Below are 21094 nucleotides of genomic sequence, written 5' to 3'. Positions count from 1 at the left end.
TGAGAGAGAGTGGGAATGTGTGTGTGTGAGAGAATGGGAGTGTGTGTGTGAGAGTGGGAGTGTGTGTGTGTGAGAGAGAGATGGGGAGTGTGTGTGAGAGGGAAGGGGAGTGTGTGAGAGAGAGTAGAAGTTGGTGTGTGTGAGAGAGAGAGGGAGTGGGAGTGTGTGAGAGAGAGAGGGAGGGTGAGTGTGTGAGAGTGAAACAGTGGGAGTGTATGTGTGTGAAAGAGTGGGAGTGTATGTGTGCGTGTGAGAGTGGGAGTGTGTGTGTGTGTGTGAGTGAAAGTGTGTGTGTGCGAGAGTGGGAGTGTGTGTGTGAGAGAGAGTGAGAGTATGTGTGTGTGTGTGAGAGAGTGAGAGTGGGAGTGTGTGTGTGTGTGAGAGAGAGAGAGAGAGACTGGGAGTGAGTGTGTGAGAGAGAGTGGGAGTGAGTGTGTGTGAGGGAGAGTGGGAGTGTGTGTGAGAGAGAGTGGGAGTGTGTGTGTGAGAGTGGGAGAGTGTGTGTGTGAGAGTGGGAGAGTGTGTGAGAGAGAGTGGGAGTGTGTATGTGTGAAAGAGTGGGAGTGTGTGTGTGTGAGAGAGAGTGTGTGTGTGAGAGAGTGTGTGTGTGTGAGAGAGAGAGGAGTGTGTGTGTATGTGTGTGAGAGAGAGTGGGAGTGAGTGTGTGTGAGAGAGTGGGAGTGAGTGTGAGAGAGAGAGGGAGTGGGAGTGTGTGAGAGAGAGAGGGATTGGGGGTGCGTGAGAGAGAGGGAGTGGGGGTGTGTGAGAGAGGGAGTGGGAGTGTGTGAGAGAGAGAGGGAGTGGGAGTGTGTGAGAGAGAGGGAGTGGGAGTGTGTGAGAGAGAGGGAGGGGGAGTGTGTGAGAGTGAGAGATTGGGAGTGTGTGTGTGTGAGGGAGTGTGTGTGTGAGAGTGCGTGTGTGTGAGAGAGTGGGTGTATGCGTGTGTGAGAGGGTGTGTGTGTGTGTGAGAGAGAGAGGGAGTGTGTGTGTGTGTGTGAGTGTGTGAGAGAGAGTGGGAGTGAGTGTGTGAGAGAGTGGCTGTCTGTGTGTGTGTGTGAGAGAGAGTGGGAGTGTGTGTGAGAGAGAGAGTGGGAATATGTGAGAGAGTTGGAGGGTGTGTGAGAGAGAGAGTGGGACTGTGTGTGTGAGAGAGAGAGTGGAATGTGGGTGTGTGAGAGAGAGAGGGAGTGGGGGTGTGTGAGAGAGAGGGGGGAGTGTGTGAGAGGGAGGGGGAGTGAGAGAGAGAGGGAGTGGGAGTGTGTGAAAGAGAGAGGAAGTGGGAGTGTGTGAGAGAGAGAGGGAGTGGGGGTGTGAGAGAGAGAGGGAGTGGGGGTGTGTGAGAGAGAGAGGGAGTGGGAGTGTGTGAGAGAGAGGGGGGAGTGTGTGAGAGGGAGGGGGAGTGAGTGAGAGAGAGAGGGAGTGGGAGTGTGTGAGAGAGAGAGGGAGTGGGGGTGTGTGAGAGAGAGGGAGTGGGAGTGTGTGAGAGAGAGAGGGAGTGGGAGTGTGTGAGAGAGAGAGGGAGTGGGAGTGTGTGAGAGAGAGAGGGAGTGGGAGTGTGTGAGAGAGAGGGGGGGAGTGTGTGAGAGGGAGGGGGAGTGAGTGAGAGATTGGGAGTGTGTGTGCGTAAGAGTGGGAGTGTGTGTGTGTAAGAGAGTGGGTGTATGTGAGAGAGTGGGTTTGTGAGTGTGTGAGAGAGAGAGGGAGTGTGTGTGTATGTGTGTGTGTGTGTGTGTGTGTGAGAGAGAGAGAGAGTGGCAGTGAGTGTGTGAGAGGGAGTGGGAGTGAGTGTGTGAGGGAGTGGGAGTGAGTGTGTGAGAGGGAGTGGGAGTGAGTGTGTGTGGGTAAGTGGGAGTGAGTGTGTGTGAGAGAGTGGGTGTCTGTGTGTGTGTGGGAGAGTGTGTGTGTGTGAGAGAGAGTGATTGGGAGTGTGTGAGAGAGTGCGAGTGAGTTTGTGTGTGTGTGAGAGTGGGAGTGAGTGTGTGAGAGGGAGTGGGAGTGAGTGTGTGAGGGAGTGGGAGTGAGTGTGTGTGAGGGAGTGGGAGTGAGTGTGTGAGAGGGAGTGGGAGTGAGTGTGTGTGGGAAAGTGGGAGTGAGTGTGTGTGAGAGAGTGGGTGTCTGTGTGTGTGTGGGAGAGTGTGTGTGTGTGAGAGAGAGAGATTGTGAGTGTGTGAGAGAGTGCGAGTGAGTGTGTGTGTGTGTGTGAGTGGGAGTGAGTGTGTGTGAGAGAGTGGGGGGAGTGTGTGAGAGGGAGTGGGAGTGTGTGAGAGAGAGAGGGAGTGGGAGTGTGTGAGAGAGAGAGGGAGTGGGGGTGTGAGAGAGAGAGGGTGTGGGGGTGTGTGAGAGAGAGAGGGAGTGGGAGTGTGTGAGAGAGAGGGGGGGTGTGTGAGAGGGAGGGGGAGTGAGTGAGAGAGAGAGGGAGTGGGAGTGTGTGAGAGAGAGAGGGAGTGGGGGTGTGTGAGAGAGAGGGAGTGGGAGTGTGTGAGAGAGAGAGGGAGTGGGAGTGTGTGAGAGAGAGAGGGAGTGGGAGTGTGTGAGAGAGAGAGGGAGTGGGAGTGTGTGAGAGAGAGGGGGGGGAGTGTGTGAGAGGGCGGGGGAGTGAGTGAGAGATTGGGAGTGTGTGTGCGTGAGAGTGGGAGTGTGTGTGTGTGAGAGAGTGGGTGTATGTGAGAGAGTGGGTTTGTGTGTGTGTGAGAGAGAGAGAGAGTGGGAGTGAGTGTGTGAGAGAGAGTGGGAGTGAGTGTGTGAGGGAGTGGGTGTGAGTGTGTGTGGGAAAGTGGGAGTGAGTGTGTATGAGAGAGTGGGTGTCTGTGTGTGTGTGGGAGAGTGTGTGTGTGAGAGAGAGTGATTGGGAGTGTGTGAGAGAGTGCGAGTGAGTTTGTGTGTGTGTGGGAGTGAGTGTGTGTGAGACAGTGGGAGTGTGTGTGCAAAAGAGAGAGAGTGGGAGTGTGTGTGAGAGGGAGTGGGAGTGAGTGTGTGTGAGAGAGAGTGGGAGTGTGTGTGAGAGAGATTGGGAGTGTGTGTGAGAGAGAGTGGGAGTGTGTGTGTGTGTGAGAGAGCGAGAGAGTGGGAGTGAGTGTGTGTGAGAGTGTGGGAGTGTGTTTGAGAGTGTGGGAATGGGAGTGTGTGTGAGGGAGTGGGAGTGTGTGTGAGGGAGTGGGAGTGTGTGTGAGAGAGTGTGAGTAGGAGTGTGTGTGTGATAGAGCGAGAGTGGGAGTGTGTGTGTGTGAGAGAGAGTGGGAGTGTGTTTGTGAGACAGAGAGAGAGTGGGAGTGTGCGTGTGTGTTTCTGTGTATGTGAGACAGAGTGGGAGTGTGTGTGTGTGTGTGTGAGAGAGAGGGAGTGGGAGTGTGTGTGTGAGAGAATGGCAGTGGGAGTGTATGTGTGTGAGAGAGAGTGGGAGTGTGAGTGTGTGTGTGTGTGTGAGAGAGAGAGAGTGGGAGTGAGTGTGTGTGTGTGAGAGGGAGTGGGAGTGTGTGTGTATGAGAGGGAGTGGGAGTGTGTGTGTATGAGAGGGAGTGGGAGTGTGTGTGTGTGAGAGGGAGTCGGCGTGTGTGTGTTTGAGAGAGAGTGGGTGTGTGTGAGAGAGAGAGTGGGTGTGTGTGTGTGTGAGAGAGAGAATGGGAGTGTGTGTGTGTTAGAGAGGGTGGGAGTGTCTGTATGTGGGTGAGAGTGGGAGTGGAAGTGTGTGTGTGTGTGAGAGGGAGTGGGAGTGTGTGTATGTGAGAGATTTGTAGTGTGTGTGTGGGAGAGAGATTGGGAGTGAGTGTGTGAGAGAGAGTGGGAGTGAGTGTGTGCGTGAGTGGGAGTGTGTGTGTGTGTGTGAGAGAGTGGGAGTGTGTGAGAGAGTGGGTTTGTGTGTGTGTGTGTGAGAGAGAGAGAGGGAGTGTGTGTGTGTGTGTGCGTGAGAGAGTGGGAGTGTGTGAGAGAGTGGGAGTGTGTGTGTGTGAGAGAGAGTGGGATTGAGTGTGTGTGAGAGAGAGTGGGAGTGTGTGTGTGAGAGAGAGTGGGAGTGTGTGTGTGTGTGAGAGAGTGAGAGTGGGAGTGTGTGTGTGTGTGAGAGAGAGAGAGAGACTGGGAGTGAGTGTGTGTGAGAGAGAGTGGGAGTGTGTGTGTGTGAGAGAGTGGGAGTGTGTGTGTGTGAGAGTGGGAGAGTGTGTGTGTATGAGAGAGAGTGGGAGTGTGTGAGAGAGTTGGAGGGTGTGTGTGTGAGAGAGTGGGACTGTGTGTGTGTGAGAGAGAGTGGGATTGAGTGTGTGTGAGAGAGAGTGGGAGTGTGTGTGTGTGAGAGAGAGTGGAATATGGGTGTGTGAGAGAATGGGAGTGTGTGTGTGTGAGAATGGGAGTGTGAGAGAGTGGGAGTGGGTGTGTGTGTATGTGTGAGAGAGAGAGATGGGGGTGTGTGAGAGAGAGTGGAAGTGGTAGTGTGAGAGAGAGAGTGGAAGTGAGAGTGTGTGAGAGAGAGAGGGTGTGGGAGTGTGTGAGAGAGAGAGGGAGTGGGAGTGTGTGAGAGAGAGAGGGGGTGGGGGGTGTGTGAGAGAGAGGGAGTGGGTGTGTGTGAGAGAGAGAGAGGGAGTGGGAGTGTGTGAGAGGGGGGGGAGTGTGTGTGTGTGAGAGGGAGTGGGAGTTTGTGTGTGAGAGAGAGAGACAGTGGGAGTGTGTGTGTGTGTGTTTGTGTGTGAGAGAGTGGGTGTGTGTGTGTGAGAGAGAGAGACAGTGGGAGTGTGTGTGTGTTTGTGTGTGAGAGAGTGGGTGTGTGTGTGTGTGAGAGAGAGAGGGAGTGGGAGTGTTTGTGTGTGTGTGTGGGAGAGAGAGTGGGAGTGTGTGTGTGTGTTTGGGGGAGAGAGTGGGAGTGTGAGTGTGTGTGAGAGAGAGAGAGAGAGACTGCGAGTAAGTGTGTGAGAGAGAGTGGGAGTGAGTGTGTGTGTGAGAGAGAGTGGGAGTGTGTGTGTGTGAGAGAGTGGGAGTGTGTGTGTGTGAGAGTGGGAGAGTGTGTGTGTATGAGAGAGAGTGGGAGTGTGTGAGAGAGTTGGAGGGTGTGTGTGTGAGAGAGTGGGACTGTGTGTGTGTGAGAGAGAGTGGGTTGAGTGTGTGTGAGAGAGAGTGGGAGTGTGTGTGTGTGAGAGAGAGTGGAATGTGGGTGTGTGAGAGAGTGGGAGTGGGTGTGTGTGTATGTGTGAGAGAGAGAGAGATGGGGAGTGTGTGAGAGAGAGTGGAGTGGGAGTGTGTGAGAGAGAGTGGAAGTGGGAGTGTGAGAGAGAGAGTGGAAGTGGGAGTGTGAGAGAGAGAGTGGAAGTGAGAGTGTGTGAGAGAGAGAGGGAGTGGGTGTGTGTGAGAGAGGGGGAGTGGGAGTGTGTGAGAGAGAGAGGGAGTGGGGGGTGTGTGAGAGAGGGGAGTGGGGGTGTGTGTGAGAGAGGGAGTGGGGGTGTGTGTGAGAGAGGGGGTGGGAGTGTGTGAGTGAGAGTGAGGGAGTGGGAGTGTGTGAGGGGGAGTGTGTGTGTGTGAGAGGGAGTGGGAGTGTGTGTGTGAGAGAGAGAGAAAGTGGGAGTGTGTGAGAGGGGGGGGGAGTGTGTGTGTGTGAGAGGGAGTGGGAGTGTGTGTGTGAGAGAGAGACAGTGGGATTGTGTATGTGTGTGTGTGTGTGTGAGAGAGAGAGAGGGAGTGGGAGTGTTTGTGTGTGTGTGTGTGGGAGAGAGAGTGGGAGTGTGTGTGTGTGTTTGGGAGAGAGAGTGGGAGTGTCTGTGTGCGTGAGAGAGAGTGGGAGTGTGTGTGTGTGTGAGAGAGAGATAGGGAGTGGGAGTGTGTGTGTGTGTGAGAGAGAGATAGGGAGTAGGAGTGTGTGTGTGTGAGAGAGAGGGAGTGGGACTGTTTGTGTGTGAGAGAGAGTGGGAGTGTGTGTGTGAGAGAGAGGGAGTGGGACTGTGTGTGTGTGAGAGAGAGTGGGAGTGTGTGTGTGAGAGAGAGACATGGGAGTGTGTGTGTGTGTGAGAGAGAGATAGGGAGTGGGAGTGTGTGTGTGTATGTGAGAGAGGGAGTGGGACTGTGTGTGTGTGAGAGAGAGTGGGAGTGTGTGTGTGTGTGTTTGTGTGTGTGTGAGAGAGAGTGGGAGTGTGTGTGTGTGTGAGAGACAGTGTGGGAGTGGGAGTGTGTGTGTGAGAGAGTGGGAGTGTGTGTGTGTGAGAGAGTGGGAGTGTGTGTGTGTGTGTGTGTGAGAGAGAGTGGGAGTGTGTGTGTGTGTGTGTGAGAGTGGGAGTAGGAGTGTGTGTGTGTGAGAGAGTGGGAGTAGGAGTGTGTGTGTGTGAGAGAGTGGGAGTAGGAGTGTGTGTGTGTGGGAGTGGGAGTGTGTGTGTGTGAGAGAGTGGGAGTGTGTGTGTGTGAGAGGGAGTGGGGGTGTGTGTGTGTGAGAGGGAGTGGGGGTGTGTGTGTGTGAGAGAATGGCAGTGGGCGTGTGTGTGTGTGAGAGAGTGGGAGTGTGTGTGTGTGAGAGAGTGGGAGTGTGTGTGTGTGAGAGGGAGTGGGGGTGTGTGTGTGTGAGAGGGAGTGGGGGTGTGTGTGTGTGAGAGAATGGCAGTGGGAGTGTGTGTGAGAGAGAGTGGGAGTCTGTGTTTGTGACAGAGACAGTGGGAGTGTGTGTGTGTGTGTGTGTGTGTGAGAGAGAGAGTGAGTGTGTGTGTGTGAGAGGGAGTGGGAGTGTGTGTGTGTGTGTGAGAGAGAGTGGGAGTGTCTGTGTGTGTGTGGGAGAGAGAGTGGGAGTGTCTGTGTGTGTGAGAGAGGGAGTGGGACTGTGTGTGTGTGAGAGAGAGTGGGAGTGTGTGTGTGTGTGAGAGAGGGAGTGGGACTGTGTGTGTGTGAGAGAGAGTGGGAGTGTGTGTGTGTGTGAGAGAGGGAGTGGGACTGTGTGTGTGTGAGAGAGAGAGTGGGAGTGTGTGTGTGTGAGAGAGAGTGGGAGTGTGTGTGTGTGTGTGTGAGAGAGAGAGTGGGAGTGTGTGTGTGTGTGAGAGAGAGAGTGGAAGTGTTTGTGTGTGTGTGAGAGAGAGTGGAAGTGTTTGTGTGTGTGAGTGTGTGAGAGAGAGTGTGGGAGTGTGTGTGTGAGAGTGTGGGAGTGTGTTTGAGAGTGTGGGAATGGGAGTGTGTGTGAGGGAGTGGGAGTGTGTGTGAGGGAGTGGGAGTGTGTGTGAGAGAGTGTGAGTAGGAGTGTGTGTGTGATAGAGCGAGAGTGGGAGTGTGTGTGTGTGAGAGAGAGTGGGAGTGTGTTTGTGAGACAGAGAGAGAGTGGGAGTGTGCGTGTGTGTTTCTGTGTATGTGAGACTGAGTGGGAGTGTGTGTGTGTGTGAGAGAGAGGGAGTGGGAGTGTGTGTGTGAGAGAATGGCAGTGGGAGTGTATGTGTGTGAGAGAGAGTGGGAGTGTGAGTGTGTGTGTGTGTGAGAGAGAGAGAGTGGGAGTGAGTGTGTGTGTGAGAGGGAGTGGGAGTGTGTGTGTATGAGAGGGAGTGGGAGCGTGTGTGTGTGGGAGGGAGTCGGCGTGTGTGTGTTTGAGAGAGAGAGAGTGGGTGTGTGTGAGAGAGAGAGTGGGTGTGTGTGTGTGTGAGAGAGAGAATGGGAGTGTGTGTGTGTTAGAGAGAGTGGGAGTGTCTGTGTGTGGGTGAGAGTGGGAGTGGAAGTGTGTGTGTGTGTGTGTGTGAGAGGGAGTGGGAGCATGGGAGTGTGTGTGTGTGAGGGAGTGGGAGTGTGTGTTTGTGAGAGATTGGGAGTGTGTGTGTGGGAGAGAGATTGGGAGTGAGTGTGTGAGAGAGAGTGGGAGTGAGTGTATGCGTGAGTGGGAGTGTGTGTGTGTGTGTGAGAGAGTGGGAGTGTGTGAGAGAGTGGGTTTGTGTGTGTGTGTGAGAGAGAGAGAGGGAGTGTGTGTGAGAGAGAGAGAGGGAGTGTGTGTGTGTGTGTGTGTGAGAGAGATGGAGTGGGAGTGAGTGTGTGAGGGAGTGGGAGTGAGTGTGTGTGTGTGAGAGAGAGTGGGAGTGTGTGTGTGTGAGAGAGAGTGGGAGTGTGTGTGTGAGAGAGAGTGGGAGTGTGTGAGAGAGTGGGTGTGTGTGTGTGTGAGAGAGAGTGGGAGTGTGTGTGTGAGAGAGAGTGGGATTGAGTGTGTGTGAGAGAGAGTGGGAGTGTGTGTGTGAGAGAGAGTGGGAGTGTGTGAGAGAGTGGGTGTGTGTGTGTGTGAGAGAGAGTGGGATTGAGTGTGTGTGAGAGAGAGTGGGAGTGTGTGTGTGAGAGAGAGTGGGAGTGTGTGTGTGTGTGAGAGAGTGAGAGTGGGAGTGTGTGTGTGTGTGTGAGAGAGTGAGAGTGGGAGTGTGTGTGTGTGAGAGAGAGTGGGAGTGTGTGTGTGTGAGAGAGAGTGGGAGTGTGTGTGTGAGAGAGAGTGGGAGTGTGTGTGTGAGAGAGAGTGGGAGTGTGTGTGTGAGAGAGAGTGGGAGTGTGTGTGTGAGAGAGAGTGGGAGTGTGTGTGTGTGAGAGAGAGTGGGAGTGTGTGTGTGTGAGAGAGAGTGGGAGTGTGTGTGTGAGAGAGAGTGGGAGTGTGTGTGTGTGTGAGAGAGTGAGAGTGGGAGTGTGTGTGTGTGAGAGAGAGAGAGAGAGAGACTGGGAGTAAGTGTGTGAGAGAGAGTGGGAGTGAGTGTGTGTGAGAGAGAGTGGGAGTGTGTGTGTGTGAGAGAGTGGGAGTGTGTGTGTGTGAGAGTGGGAGAGTGTGTGTGTATGAGAGAGAGTGGGAGTGTGTGAGAGAGTTGGAGGGTGTGTGTGTGAGAGAGTGGGACTGTGTGTGTGTGAGAGAGAGTGGGATTGAGTGTGTGTGAGAGAGAGTGGGAGTGTGTGTGTGAGAGAGAGTGGAATATGGGTGTGTGAGAGAATGGGAGTGTGTGTGTGTGAGAATGGGAGTGTGAGAGAGTGGGAGTGGGTGTGTGTGTATGTGTGAGAGAGAGAGATGGGGAGTGTGTGAGAGAGAGTGGAAGTGGGAGTGTGAGAGAGAGAGTGGAAGTGAGAGTGTGTGAGAGAGAGAGGGAGTGGGAGTGTGTGAGAGAGAGAGGGAGTGGGAGTGTGTGAGAGAGAGAGGGAGTGGGAGTGTGTGAGAGAGAGAGGGAGTGGGGGTGTGTGAGAGAGAGGGAGTGGGGGTGTGTGAGAGAGAGGGAGTGGGAGTGTGTGAGAGAGAGAGAGAGGGAGTGGGAGTGTGTGAGAGGGGGGGGAGTGTGTGTGTGTGAGAGGGAGTGGGAGTGTGTGTGTGAGAGAGAGAGAAAGTGGGAGTGTGTGTGTGTGTTTGTGTGTGAGAGAGTGGGTGTGTGAGAGAGAGAGAGGGAGTGGGAGTGTTTGTGTGTGTGTGTGGGAGAGAGAGTGGGAGTGTGTGTGTGTGTGTTTGGGAGAGAGAGTGGGAGTGTCTGTGTGCATGAGAGAGAGTGGGAGTGTGTGTGTGTCTGAGAGAGAGATAGGGAGTGGGAGTGCGTGTGTGTGAGAGAGAGGGAGTGGGACTGTGTGTGTGTGAGAGAGAGTGGGAGTGTGTGTGTGAGAGAGAGACATGGGAGTGTGTGTGTGTGTGTTTGTGTGTGTGTGAGAGAGAGTGGGAGTGTGTGTGTGTGTGAGAGACAGTGTGGGAGTGGGAGTGTGTGTGTGAGAGAGTGGGATTGTGTGTGTGTGAGACAGTTGGAGTGAATGTGTGTGAGAGAGTGGGAGTGTGTGTGTCTGAGAGAGTGGGAGTGTGTGTGTGTGAGAGGGAGTCGGCGTGTGTGTGTTTGAGAGAGAGTGGGCGTGTGTGTGTGAGAGAGAGAGAGTGGGTGTGTGTGTGAGAGAGAGTGGGTGTGTGTGTGTGTGAGAGAGAGAATGGGAGTGTGTGTGTGTGGGTGAGAGTTTGAGTGGAAGTGTGTGTGTGTGTGTGAGAGGGATTGGGAGCATGGGAGTGTGTGTGTGTGAGGGAGTGGGAGTGTGTGTTTGTGAGAGATTGGGAGTGTGTGTGTGGGAGAGAGATTGGGAGTGAGTGTGTGAGAGAGAGTGGGAGTGAGTGTGTGCGTGAGTGGGAGTGTGTGTGTGTGTGTGTGAGAGTGGGAGTGTGTGAGAGAGTGGGTTTGTGTGTGTGTGTGTGAGAGAGAGAGAGGGAGTGTGTGTGAGAGAGAGAGAGGGAGTGTGTGTGTGTGTGTGTGAGAGAGAGAGAGGGAGTGGGAGTGAGTGTGTGAGGGAGTGGGAGTGAGTATGTGTGCGTGAGAGAGTGGGAGTGTGTGAGAGAGTGGGATTGAGTGTGTGTGAGAGAGAGTGGGATTGAGTGTGTGTGAGAGAGAGTGGGAGTGTGTGTGTGAGAGAGAGTGGGAGTGTGTGTGTGTGTGAGAGAGTGAGAGTGGGAGTGTGTGTGTGTGTGAGAGAGTGAGAGTGGGAGTGTGTGTGTGTGAGAGAGAGAGACTGGGAGTAAGTGTGTGAGAGAGAGTGGGAGTGAGTGTGTGTGAGAGAGAGTGGGAGTGTGTGTGTGTGAGAGAGTGGGAGTGTGTGTGTGTGAGAGTGGGAGAGTGTGTGTGTATGAGAGAGAGTGGGAGTGTGTGAGAGAGTTGGAGGGTGTGTGTGTGAGAGAGTGGGACTGTGTGTGTGTGAGAGAGAGTGGGATTGAGTGTGTGTGAGAGAGAGTGGGAGTGTGTGTGTGTGAGAGAGAGTGGAATATGGGTGTGTGAGAGAATGGGAGTGTGTGTGTGTGAGAATGGGAGTGTGAGAGAGTGGGAGTGGGTGTGTGTGTATGTGTGAGAGAGAGAGATGGGGAGTGTGTGAGAGAGAGTGGAAGTGGGAGTGTGAGAGAGAGAGTGGAAGTGAGAGTGTGTGAGAGAGAGAGGGAGTGGGAGTGTGTGAGAGAGAGAGGGAGTGGAAGTGTGTGAGAGAGAGAGGGAGTGGGAGTGTGTGACAGAGAGAGGGAGTGGGAGTGTGTGAGAGAGAGAGGGAGTGGGGGTGTGTGAGAGAGAGGGAGTGGGGGTGTGTGAGAGAGAGAGAGGGAGTGGGTGTGTGTGAGAGGGGGGGCAGTGTGTGTGTGTGAGAGGGAGTGGGAGTGTGTGTGTGAGAGAGAGAGACAGTGGGAGTGTGTGTGTGTTTGTGTGTGAGAGAGTGGGTGTGTGTGTGTGAGAGAGAGAGAGGGAGTGGGAGTGTGTGTGTGTGAGAGAGAGATAGGGAGTGGGAGTGTGTGTGTGTGAGAGAGAGATAGGGAGTGGGAGTGTGTGTGTGTGAGAGAGAGGGAGTGGGACTGTGTGTGTGTGAGAGAGAGATAGGGAGTGGGAGTGTGTGTGTGTGTGAGAGAGAGGGAGTGGGACTGTGTGTGTGTGAGAGAGAGTGGGAGTGTGTGTGTGAGGGAGAGACATGGGAGTGTGTGTGTGTGTGAGAGAGGGAGTGGGACTGTGTGTGTGTGAGAGAGAGTGGGAGTGTGTGTGTGAGAGAGAGTGGGAGTGTGTGTGTGTGTGTGTGAGAGAGAGTGGGAGTGTGTGTGTGTGTGAGAGTGGGAGTAGGAGTGTGTGTGTGTGAGAGAGTGGGAGTAGGAGTGTGTGTGTGTGGGAGTGGGAGTGTGAGTGTGTGTGTGAGAGAGTGGGAGTGGGAGTGAGTGTGTTTGAGAGAATGGCAGTGGGAGTGTGTGTGAGAGAGAGTGGGAGTCTGTGTTTGTGACAGAGACAGTGGGAGTGTGTGTGTGTGTGTGAGAGAGAGAGTGAGTGTGTGTGAGTGTGTGAGAGGGAGTGGGAGTGTATGTGTGTGTGCGTGAGAGAGAGTGGGAGTGTGTGTGTGTGTGAGAGAGGGAGTGGGACTGTGTGTGTGTGAGAGTGAGTGGGAGTGTGTGTGTGTGTGAGAGAGGGAGTGGGACTGTGTGTGTGTGAGAGAGAGTGGAAGTGTTTGTGTGTGTGTGTGTGTGTGAGAGAGAGTGTGGGAGTGTGTGTGTGTGAGAGTGTGGGAGTGTGTTTGAGAGTGTGGGAATGGGAGTGTGTGTGAGGGAGTGGGAGTGTGTGTGAGAGAGTGGGAGTGTGTGTGAGAGAGTGTGAGTAGGAGTGTGTGTGTGATAGAGCGAGAGTGGGAGTGTGTGTGTGTGAGAGAGAGTGGGAGTGTGTTTGTGAGACGGAGAGAGAGTGGGAGTGTGCGTGTGTGTTTCTGTGTATGTGAGACAGAGTGGGAGTGTGTGTGTGTGTGTGAGAGAGAGGGAGTGGGAGTGTGTGTGTGAGAGAATGGCAGTGGGAGTGTATGTGTGTGAGAGAGAGTGGGAGTGTGAGTGTGTGTGTGTGTGAGAGAGAGAGAGTGGGAGTGAGTGTGTGGGAGTGAGAGTGGGAGTGTGTGTGTGTGTGAGAGAGAGAGAGTGGGAGTGTGTGTGTGGGAGTGGGAGTGTGTGTGTGTGTGAGAGACAGTGTGGGAGTGGGAGTGTGTGTGTGAGAGAGTGGGATTGTGTGTGTGTGAGACAGTTGGAGTGAGTGTGTGTGAGAGAGTGGGAGTGTGTGTGTGTGAGAGAGAGTGGGAGTGTGTGTGTGTGTGTGTGAGAGAGAGTGGGAGTGTGTGTGTGTGTGTGTGTGAGTGGGGGAGTGTGTGTGTGAGAGAGGGAGTGGGGGTGTGTGTGTGTGAGAGAATGGCAGTGGGAGTGTGTGTGAGAGAGAGTGGGAGTCTGTGTTTGTGACAGAGACAGTGGGAGTGTGTGTGTGTGTGTGTGTGAGAGAGAGAGAGTGAGTGTGTGTGAGTGTGTGAGAGGGAGTGGGAGTGTATGTGTGTGTGTGTGAGAGAGTGAGTGGGAGTGTGTGTGTGTGGGAGAGAGGGAGTGGGACTGTGTGTGTGTGAGAGAGAGTGGGAGTGTGTACGTGTGAGAGAGAGTGGGAGTGTGTGTGTGTGTGAGAGAGGGAGTGGGACTGTGTGTGTGTGAGAGAGAGTGGGAGTGTGTGTGTGTGTGAGAGAGGGAGTGGGACTGTGTGTGAGAGAGAGAGAGTGGGAGTGTGTATGTGTGAGAGAGAGTGGGAGTGTGTGTGTGAGAGAGAGTGGGACTGTGTGTGTGTGAGAGAGAGTGGGAGTGTGTGTGTGTGAGAGAGAGTGGGAGTGTGGGAGTGTGTGTGTGTGAGAGAGAGTGGGAGTGTGTGTGTGTGAGAGAGAGTGGGAGTGTGTGTGTGTGTGTGAGAGAGAGTGGAAGTGTTTGTGTGTGTGAGAGAGGGAGTGGGACTGTGTGTGTGTGAGTGAGAGTGGGAGTGTGTATGTGTGAGAGAGAGTGGGAGTGTGTGTGTGTGTGAGAGAGGGAGTGGGACTGTGTGTGTGTGAGAGAGAGTGGGAGTGTGTGTGTGTGTGAGAGAGGGAGTGGGACTGTGTGTGTGAGAGAGAGAGTGGGAGTGTGTATGTGTGAGAGAGAGTGGGAGTGTGTGTGTGAGAGAGAGTGGGACTGTGTGTGTGTGAGAGAGAGTGGGAGTGTGTGTGTGTGAGAGAGAGTGGGAGTGTGTGTGTGTGTGTGTGAGAGAGAGAGTGGGAGTGTGTGTGTGTGAGAGAGAGTGGGTGTGTGTGTGTGTGTGTGAGAGAGAGTGGAAGTGTTTGTGTGTGTGTGAGACAGAGTGGAAGTGTTTGTGTGTGTGTGTGAGAGAGAGAGAGTGTGGGAGTGTGTGTGTGTGTGAGAGTATGGGAGTGTGTTTGAGAGTGTGGGAATGGGAGTGTGTGTGAGGGAGTGGGAGTGTGTGTGAGAGAGTGGGAGTGTGTGTGAGAGAGTGTGAGTAGGAGTGTGTGTGTGATAGAGCGAGAGTGGGAGTGTGTGTGTGTGAGAGAGAGTGGGAGTGTGTTTGTGAGACAGAGAGAGAGTGGGAGTGTGCGTGTGTGTTTCTGTGTATGTGAGACAGAATGGGAGTGTGTGTGTGTGTGTGAGAGAGAGGGAGTGGGAGTGTGTGTGTGTGTGTGAGAGAGAGGGAGTGGGAGTGTGTGTGTGAGAGAATGGCAGTGGGAGTGTGTGTGTGTGAGAGAGAGTGGGAGTGTGAGTGTGTGTGTGTGTGAGAGAGAGAGAGTGGGAGTGAGTGTGTGTGTGTGAGAGGGAGTGGGAGTGTGTGTGTATGAGAGGGAGTGGGAGTGTGTGTGTGTGAGAGGGAGTCGGCGTGTGTGTGTTTGAGAGAGAGTGGGCGTGTGTGTGTGTGAGAGAGAGTGGGAGTGTGTGTGTGTGTGTGTGAGAGAGAGTGGAAGTGTTTGTGTGTGTGTGTGTGAGAGAGAGAGTGTGGGAGTGTGTGTGTGTGAGAGTGTGGGAGTGTGTTTGAGAGTGTGGGAATGGGAGTGTGTGTGAGGGAGTGGGAGTGTGTGTGAGAGAGTGGGAGTGTGTGTGAGAGAGTGTGAGTAGGAGTGTGTGTGTGATAGAGCGAGAGTGGGAGTGTGTGTGTGTGAGAGAGAGTGGGAGTGTGTTTGTGAGACAGAGAGAGAGTGGGAGTGTGTGTGTGTGTTTCTGTGTATGTGAGACAGAGTGGGAGTGTGTGTGTGTGTGTGAGAGAGAGGGAGTGGGAGTGTGTGTGTGAGAGAATGGCAGTGGGAGTGTATGTGTGTGAGAGTGAGTGGGAGTGTGAGTGTGTGTGTGTGTGAGAGAGAGAGAGTGGGAGTGAGTGTGTGTGTGAGAGAGAGTGGGAGTGTGTTTGTGAGACAGAGAGAGAGTGGGAGTGTGCGTGTGTGTTTCTGTGTATGTGAGACAGAGTGGGAGTGTGTGTGTGTGAGAGAGAGAGAGTGGGAGTGAGTGTGTGTGTGTGAGAGGGAGTGGGAGTGTGTGTGTATGAGAGGGAGTGGGAGTGTGTGTGTGTGAGAGAGAGAGAGTGGGTGTGCGTGAGAGAGAAAGTGGGTGTGTGTGTGTGTGAGAGAGAGAATGGGAGTGTGTGTGTGTTAGAGAGAGTGGGAGTGTCTGTGTGTGGGTGAGAGTGGGAGTGGAAGTGTGTGTGTGTGTGTGTGAGAGGGAGTGGGAGCATGGGAGCGTGTGTGTGTGAGGGAGTGGGAGTGTGTGTTTGTGAGAGATTGGGAGTGTGTGTGTGGGAGAGAGATTGGGAGTGAGTGTGTGAGAGAGAGTGGGAGTGAGTGTGTGCGTGAGTGGGAGTGTGTGTGTGTGTGTGAGAGAGTGGGAGTGTGTGAGAGAGTGGGTTTGTGTGTGTGTGTGAGAGAGAGAGAGGGAGTGTGTGTGAGAGAGAGAGAGGGAGTGTGTGTGTGTGTGTGAGAGAGAGAGGGAGTGGGAGTGAGTGTGTGAGGGAGTGGGAGTGAGTGTGTGTGCGTGAGAGAGTGGGAGTGTGTGAGAGAGTGGGAGTGTGTGTGTGTGAGAGAGAGTGGGAGTGTGTGTGTGAGAGAGAGTGGGAGTGTGTGTGTGTGTGAGAGAGTGAGAGTGGGAGTGTGTGTGTGTGTGTGAGAGAGTGAGAGTGGGAGTGTGTGTGTGTGTGAGAGAGTGAGAGTGGGAGTGTGTGTGTGTGTGAGAGAGAGAGAGAGAGACTGGGAGTAAGTGTGTGAGAGAGAGTGGGAGTGAGTGTGTGTGAGAGAGAGTGGGAGTGTGTGTGTGTGAGAGAGAGTGGGATTGAGTGTGTGTGAGAGAGAGTGGGAGTGTGTGTGTGAGAGAGAGTGGGAGTGTGTGTGTGTGTGTGTGAGAGAGTGAGAGTGGGAGTGTGTGTGTGTGTGAGAGAGTGAGAGTGGGAGTGTGTGTGTGTGAGAGAGAGAGAGAGAGACTGGGAGTAAGTGTGTGAGAGAGAGTGGGAGTGAGTGTGTGTGAGAGAGAGTGGGAGTGTGTGTGTGAGAGTGGGAGAGTGTGTGTGTATGAGAGAGAGTGGGAGTGTGTGAGAGAGTTGGAGGGTGTGTGTGTGAGAGAGTGGGACTGTGTGTGTGTGAGAGAGAGTGGGATTGAGTGTGTGTGAGAGAGAGTGGGAGTGTGTGTGTGTGAGAGAGAGTGGAATATGGGTGTGTGAGAGAATGGGAGTGTGTGTGTGTGAGAATGGGTGTGTGAGAGAGTGGGAGTGGGTGTGTGTGTATGTGTGAGAGAGAGAGATGGGGAGTGTGTGAGAGAGAGTGGAAGTGGGAGTGTGAGAGAGAGAGTGGAAGTGAGAGTGTGTGAGAGAGAGAGGGAGTGGGAGTGTGTGAGAGAGAGAGGGAGTGGGAGTGTGTGAGAGAGAGAGGGAGTGGGAGTGTGTGAGAGAGAGAGGGAATGGGGGTGTGTGAGAGAGAGGGAGTGGGAGTGTGTGAGAGAGAGGGAGTGGGAGTGTGTGAGAGAGAGAGAGAGTGAGTGTGTGTGAGTGTGTGAGAGGGAGTGGGAGTGTATGTGTGTGTGTGTGAGAGAGTGAGTGGGAGTGTCTGTGTGTGTGTGTGGGAGAGAGAGTGGGAGTGTGTGTGTGTGTAAGAGAGGGAGTGGGACTGTGTGTGTGTGAGAGAGAGTGGGAGTGTGTGTGTGTGTAAGAGAGGGAGTGGGACTGTGTGTGTGTGAGAGAGAGTGGGAGTGTGTGTGTGTGAGAGAGAGTGGGAGTGTGTGTGTGGGAGAGAGAGTGGGAGTGTGTGTGTGTGTGTGTGAGAGAGAGTGGGAGTGTGTGTGTGTGAGAGAGAGTGGGAGTGTGTGTGTGTGTGTGAGAGAGAGTGGAAGTGTTTGTGTGTGTGTGTGTGTGTGTGTGAGAGAGAGAGTGTGGGAGTGTGTGTGTGTGAGAGTGTGGGAGTGTATTTGAGAGTGTGGGAATGGGAGTGTGTGTGAGGGAGTGGGAGTGTGTGTGAGAGAGTGGGAGTGTGTGTGAGAGAGTGTGAGTAGGAGTGTGTGTGTGATAGAGCGAGAGTGGGAGTGTGTGTGTGTGAGAAAGAGTGGGAGTGAGTGTGTGTGAGAGAATGGCAGTTGGAGTAAGTGTGTGTGAGAGAATGGCATTGGGAGTGTGTGTGAGAGAGAGTGGGAGTCTGTGTTTGTGAGAGACACAGTGGGAGTGTGTGTGTGTGAGTGTGTGAGAGGGAGTGGGAGTGTATGTGTGAGAGGGAGTGGGAGTGTGTGTGTGTGAGAGACAGTGTGGGAGTGTGTGTGTGTGAGAGTGTGGGAGTGTGTGTGAGAGAGTGTGAGTAGGAGTGTGTGTGTGTGTGTGATGGAGTGGGAGTGTGTGTGTGTGAGAGTGTGGGAGTATGTGTGTGTGAGAGGGAATGGGAGTGTGTGTGTGAGAGAATGGCAGTGGGAGTGTATGTGTGTGAGAGAGAGTGGGAGTGTGTTTGTGAGACAGAGAGAGAGTGGGAGTGTGCGTGTGTGTTTCTGTGTATGTGAGACAGAGTGGGAGTGTGTGTGAGAGAGAGGGAGTGGGAGTGTGTGTGTGAGAGAATGGCAGTGGGAGTGTATGTGTGTGAGAGAGAGTGGGAGTGAGAGTGTATGTGTGTGAGAGAGCGAGAGTGGGAGTGTGTGTGTGTGAGAGAGAGTGGGAGTGTGTTTGTGAGACAGAGAGAGAGTGGGAGTGTGCGTGTGTGTTTCTGTGTATGTGAGACAGAGTGGGAGTGTGTGTGTGTGTGAGAGAGAATGGCAGTGGGAGTGTATGTGTTTGAGAGAGACTGGGAGTGAGTGTGTGTGTGAGAGAGGGAGTGGGAGTGTGTGTGTGTGAGAGGGATTGGGAGTGTGTGTGTGTGAGAGGGAGTCGGCGTGTGTGTGTTTGAGAGAGAGTGGGCGTGTGTGTGTGTGAGAGAGAGAGTGGGTGTGTGTGTGAGAGAGAGTGGGCGTGTGTGTGTGTGAGAGAGAGAATGGGAGTGTGTGTGTGTTAGAGAGTGTGGGAGTGTCTGTGTGTGTGGGTGAGAGTGGGAGTGTGTGTGTGTGAGAGTGGGAGTGGAAGTGTGTGTGTGTGTGTGAGAGGGAGTGGGAGCATGGGAGTGTGTGTGTGAGGGAGTGGGAGTGTGTGTTTGTGAGGGAGTGGGAGTGTGTGTGTGGGAGAGAGAGTGGGAGTGTGTGTGTGGGAGAGAGAGTGGGAGTGTGTGTGTGGGAGAGAGAGTGGGAGTGTGTGTGTGTGAGAGAGAGTGGGAGTGTGTGTGTGAGAGAGAGTGGGAGTGTGTGTGTGTGAGAGTGGGAGTGTGTGTGTGAGAGTGTGGGAGTGGGAGCGTGTGTGTGTGAGAGTGGGTGTGTGTGTGCATGGGAGTGTGTGTGTGTGGGAATGCGGGTGGGAGTGTGTGTGAGGAGAGCACGTGTCTGTGTTTGGGGTTATTTGATGGGCTCAGTGGTTAGCACTGCTGCCTCACAGCACCAGGGTGCATTAGTCAGGGGAAACGGGTCTTGTTGGATACTCTTCGATGGGTTGGTGTGGACGTGTCTGTTTCCACATTGTTAGGATTCTATAATTTCCTGTTCTCAGTCATTCTTGCTAATTGTGAATGTATTTGTGCTGCTGCCTGTCTGCACCTGTTTCAATGAGTGTGGGATCTTCTTTGTGTGTACAAGTTTGTCGTTTGATGTGTCTGTGCATTTTTGTCTGTCGCTGTCTGTGTGTGTCTATGTGTGTGTGTGAATGTGTGTGTGTGTGAGTGTGTGTGTGTGTCTGTGTGTGTGTGAATGTGTGTCTGTATCTGTATCTGTGTCTGTGTGTGTGTCTCTGTGTATGTGCCTCTATGTGTGTGTGTGTGTGTCTGTATCTGTGTCTGTGTGTGTGTCTCTGCGTATGTGCCTCTGTGTGAATGTGTGTCTGTATCTGTGTCTGCGTGTGTGTGTGTGTGTGAGAGAGAGAGACAGAGAGACACACAAGGGTGTATGTGTATCTGTGGGATCCATGGGGATCAATGTGGGTTCCTGGGTTCCGTGTGTATGTTTGGAGGATGCTGTGTGATTCTGTGTATGTCCATATCTGTCGACCCCCTGATGAAGGGCTTTTGCCTGATATGTCGATTTTCTTGCTCCTCGGATGCTGCCTGACCTGCTGTGCTTTTCCAGTTCCACTCTCATCTTCACTTTGATCTTGACTCTGATCTCCAGCATCTGCAGTCTTCACATTTGCCTGTCTGCATCATGTGTCCGTATGTCAGTGTGTGTCGGTAAATCTGCATGACTGTGTACCTATGTGAGTGAAAGTATGGCAATGAGAGCATGTGTGTGTGGATCGGTTTGTGAGAACATGAGCTTGTGTTTGTAACTAAGAAAGAGTGAGTTTGTGCCAGTGCTTGAGCAAAAGACTCTCGTGTGTGAGAGTCTGTAGGTGAGTGTGTTTGTGAGAGATTGTGTGAGAGTTTTGAGTGTGAGTGTGTGTGTGTGTGTGTGTGAAAGAGAGAGTGAGATCTACGCACAGACAAAGGTCCTTTTGACCATTGTGTCTGTGCCAGTCAAAAACAACCACCTGACTATTCTCTGATCCCATTTCCCCAGCAAATGGCCCATGGCCTTGGAACTTTGAGTATACATCCTAAATCCTGCTTCAATGTGATGAGGGTTAGTGCCTCTCCAACCCTTACAGGCAGTCAGTTCAAGATTCCCCACCGCCCTCTGGGTGAAAGTACTTTTCCTCACATTCCCCTTAAAAACTCCTGCCCCTTAATTTAAATCTACATCGATCCCCCCATCATGGGGAAAAGTTACTTCCTGTCTGCCCTATATATGCCTCTCTCAATTTTATACAGCCCCATCATGTGCCCCTCTCAAACTCTCCTGCTCTGAGGAAGACAACCCCAAACTGTCCAAACTCCTCCCCCCCCCACTCCCCCACACCATCTCCCAGTGCTATCACATCCCTCCAAATAATGTGGGTTCCAGCACAGTGCACAATACTCCAACTAAGCAATAATTTGTACTGTTTCAGCCTCACCCTCCACTGCTGTTAAATTCTATATCTCGATAGATAGTCACCTCAGTTCCCCCAATGTTTTTGAAGACTAACCGAGCCTTTCTCCTTCCAAGTTGGAGTGAGGGGTGGTCAGCAGCCTCCTGCTGCTCCATTGCTGTTCCTCTGCCCTGCAGAAACCGAGACAATCCCAGAAGGAGTCGGCCCATCAGCCTCTTGAGCCTGCTCCCCCATTCAGTCATTGTTGACCATCCGACTCAGTCCCAAGTCCCCCACCCTTTTTCTTTAGCCCTTCCATCCAACTCCTTCTCGAAAACATCTCCCATTCTAGTCTCGACTGCTTTCTGTGGCAAAAAATCCCACGGGTTCCCCATTCTCTGGATGAAAACATTCTCTCCTCATCTCAGTCCAAAACAACCTAACCTATATTCTTCCAATCTGTGCCCTGGGTCTGGATTCCTGGGTCAACTCGTGTGGAAGGAATTGTACAATCCCTGAATCCTGGTACCATTTGTCACCCTGTCTGCTTCTGAATTTCAGAGACAAGCACGTGGCAGTGTGAATACCTCGGTGGAACGTGCAGTGTGATTCCATGTGCATCCGGCTACAAAACAGAGAGTGGGTTTTGTGACGACAATTCCAATTGCTGTTATCCCTGATGGAGAAGTGATTGGGACCTTAGCGCCCAGGATCCCAACCAGGAAAATGTGGGCTAACGTGGTGTAATCAGGAAGTGAAGGGGGAGGGGATAGATGTGCAATTCTCTCTCTCTCCCCGGAACCCATCCCCTCAGTGCGCCCATTCCAATCATCTTCTTGTCTGCCGAATGATCCTCACCTCCCTCACTCAGCAATAAAACCATCAGCCCTCCGTTCTATCTCTGTGTCTTGCTTCCACAGAATGGGATCTTCCTCACTCGGCAGCAGGAGAGGATGCTGAGGCTAACAACTTGCAAAGTTTCCTCTTAAGGGATCTTCAGATTTTGGGAAAGGTCCCAGGGGATTGGGAAAACGGCCAACAGCCCTTGTGAACAAAGGGGTGGATGGGTCAATGATAGGGTAGTTAGCTTTTGTCTGTTTGAAAGAATGTAGGGGCAGAGCATTTGGAAACAGCATGAGCAGCGTTCTGCCACAAGGATCAATGCTGGGTCCACTGTTGTTGGTCATTTATAGAAATGTTTGGGATGAGGAAGTAGAAGTGTGGTTAGAAAGAGTACAATGCGATTGTGGTCAGCCAGGTCAAACTACCCCATTAGTGTCCCCTAATAGTGTTCACCTCGACTTATAACTCCTTCTTCAGAGTCACTCCATTTCACTCTGGGCCGGCCTGTCCTACCAGTGGGACAGGATATCCCCAGGGGAAGGTGATGAACGAGATTGGAACGTTGACGGTAAGGT

At 53.2% G+C, this 21094-nt stretch overlaps 1 long non-coding RNA gene across 1 annotated transcript in view; it reads left to right on the top strand.

Moving 5' to 3' along the window:
• LOC140454428 (uncharacterized) overlaps positions 1-20567 on the top strand; it is a 26640-nt gene extending 6073 nt beyond the window's left edge. The window contains exon 2 of the long non-coding RNA XR_011952685.1: positions 20238-20567. This is a non-coding gene — a long non-coding RNA (uncharacterized lncRNA). The remainder of the gene's footprint in view (positions 1-20237) is intronic.
• Positions 20568-21094: the final 527 nt, after the last annotated feature.

Source organism: Chiloscyllium punctatum, chromosome 29 (genome assembly GCF_047496795.1).
Source record: "Chiloscyllium punctatum isolate Juve2018m chromosome 29, sChiPun1.3, whole genome shotgun sequence".
NCBI lineage: Eukaryota > Metazoa > Chordata > Chondrichthyes > Orectolobiformes > Hemiscylliidae > Chiloscyllium > Chiloscyllium punctatum.
Note: the sequence above shows the minus strand (reverse complement) of the source record. Positions and strands in the feature narration are given on the sequence as shown.